The following is a 2,728-nucleotide window of genomic DNA, read 5'->3' as shown; positions in this document are numbered from 1 at the left end:
TTAGTTTATTTGCTTGCTTTTCTGCAAGTGAGAACTTTTTTAAAAATAAAGCCGTTCTTATAATGGAAATTGTTTTCACTCATAAGCTTCCTTAAAGGTAAAAGGCGCTATATGAATGCGAGGTGTGCCCTAATATCCTGTATCATGAGCTTCCCCCTTCACAATTGCACAGTATCCCTCCGACACTCCAGGAATTGCTTGCATGAAAGAGGGGCGTTTGCCCAGTCTTTCTGATGTAACAGTCTCTTTCTCTCCTTTTAACATGAACAGGACAAGAGATTAACCAGTATCCTTTCTACTTCCCCTCTTGCCTCACCCTCCCATCTGTTCATCGCTTCTTCAAAAATATTCTTTGGCTCCAGCATTTTCTTCCTCTGGCCCTGCCCAGGCTTCCCTGTTGCCTGGTGCTGTCCCCAGCACATCCTGCTCTCTGCCCTGCCAACAGCGGCATGAATCCGGATCCTATACCTGTACCCTCCTTGCCTGCCAGCCCGCACAAGCACAGACCTGCCCACCTCTTGCACCCATCCCCCTTCACGTCTGCCCTTGTAGTGTCTCCCATTCCCAGAGTCATACCCATACCTCCCTCAGCCCCTTCTCTTGTTGTCTCTGGAACATGTCCTTCAGCTCTAGAAAACTCACAGTCACCTGTAGTGCCTTCACTACTTCCCCTGCCCCTGAGCTGTCCCCAGCCCTGGAGTCCTACATCTGAGGATGCCTCTCACAGGGAGGCCTCTCCTCAGCTTTTTTTCCTGGGTGGAGGCTTTGGGCTTCTCTTCTGCTGCTCCTGAGGCTTCCAAGCCTCCTCCTTCCCCATCTCCGCTTCTTTCTAGAGCAGCTTGTGCCTGCCTTCCAAGCAATGCAGCATAGAAAAATGGGGTTGGAAGGACCCTCAGGAGATCACATCTAGTTCAGGCCCCTGCTTGAGGCAGGAGCATGCTTGACTATGCCACCCCAGACAACTGTCTGTCTAACCTAGTCTTAAATCTGTGCACCAACACAATGGCCAGACACAGTGCCTGAAAACACCAAGAACACCCCAACCTGCCACAGGTAAAGTAGGGATACAAGGGCACTGTCAGTGTCCTACTACTGCAAAGACAGGAAGTACTTGTTAAATTCACTCAAGACTACAGAGGTGGCAAAACCTCACAGCCCATACCAGTCTGCCCCGGGGGAAAATTTCCTTTCTGATCCTAGATGTGGCAATCAGTCTGACCCTTAGTCCTGCCTGCCAGCCCCCTGCACTCATGGTGATGCCTGATGTGCTCTCTGCTCCTCTGTGCTCACCTCACTCAGCTCTGCTCCCTTTACCCTCCATGCTGAAGCCTAGCTGACCAGCCAGTAGCTCATCCAATCCTTACCTCAGCAGTCTGGGCAAGCTTGCCATGGTTGGGACTCAGATTACACCAAGCACATTCTCTGTTGCTGAGTCCCCTTGTGCCATCCCATGGTCTCTCAGCATGGCCTGTGGCTTTCTCCCCATACCCTGGCATTCAGCTTCCCCAGGACATCCACTACCCAGCAGCGCTGGCTTCCAACACCTTGTAGCCCTCTCATCCCTGGATGGACTGGTTGCTTACCTCCATGTTCCATGCTCCTCTCTCTCCTTGCCATTTCCAAGTCCCTCTTGTTGGCCCAAGCCCAGAGTCACTCCAGCATCTGGATCTTGCACCCGCTGTCACTGGTCAGAGTGCTTCAGAGACTGAATCTTGCTAGGCAAAGAGGAGTCTCCCATGAGCAAGATCTGATCAAAGCCCCAAGGATTTGCAGTGGAGAAAGGCCCTGGAACTTGGGTTACCTCAAAGCAACTCCAGAGTTTATCACGCCCTCCTCCACTGCCCTCCCCCCACAAATCACAAGCACAAAAGTTTCCCCTCCACTCTCATCCTTCCATGTGGCCCCTCTTCTCCATGTCCTGCTATCCCTTTTATGCTCATACCTTCCTTCCCCTCCCTGCCAACCATGTTCTCTTCTGTACTCTTCCCCCTTTCCTCTGGCTCCTTCTCACAAGTTAAGCATGCTGGAGTGTCTTGACCCCTTTGGCCTTCCATCAGCCCCCATCTTCCTTTCATCTCTCAGCACACTGAGCATGCTGTCTGCCACCCCTGCCTGGAGTTCTTTCCTCTGACTCCCTTCCAGACCTGCTCCCATGAGGTTTCTGGCTTTTGCACTCAGCTGAGGCTATTCCTGCCAGGGCTGGTCCCTGTGGGTCTGTTCTCAGATCCCACTCCCATCCTCCCTGCCCCGGAGCTGCCTTCAACCCTGCTGCTCTTAGAATATTACCCTTTTTGTGCATCCATGACCACTCTCCTGCCAAGCAGCCTTCCCATCTCAGCCCTCCCTTCCTCTGCAGAGAGCTCACAGGGGTCCAGCCTTCTCTTTCCTTAGGCTGATCTCACCCCTGGACACAAATGCAGCTCCCTTGTTTGTGCAGAGACCCCATCTGCTCTGGACAAAGCAAAGTTTTTGACCAGCCTCTAGCATCTCCCAGAGGGTGCCTAAGTATCAGCTATACCTAAGGCTGTCTCTAGTGGGGGGTGAATCAGGGCAACCTCCCTCGGCCCTATGCTTTGGGGGTCCCACAGAGCTGAGTGGAGTGGCTGCAGCTGCAACTTATCCAACCCACCTGGCAGGTGGGTGGGCTGGTTCTTTCTGGCTGCCACCCGTCGCGCCGCATCTGTTGTGCCGGGGCTTTCGCTTCCTGGTGTAAGTGTGCCGTGGGATG

Source organism: Gavialis gangeticus, unplaced genomic scaffold (assembly GCF_001723915.1).
Source record: "Gavialis gangeticus isolate Ggan-Ray unplaced genomic scaffold, GavGan_comp1, whole genome shotgun sequence".
NCBI lineage: Eukaryota > Metazoa > Chordata > Crocodylia > Gavialidae > Gavialis > Gavialis gangeticus.
The sequence above is the reverse complement of the archived record's forward strand: the minus strand, read 5'-3'. Positions refer to the sequence as shown.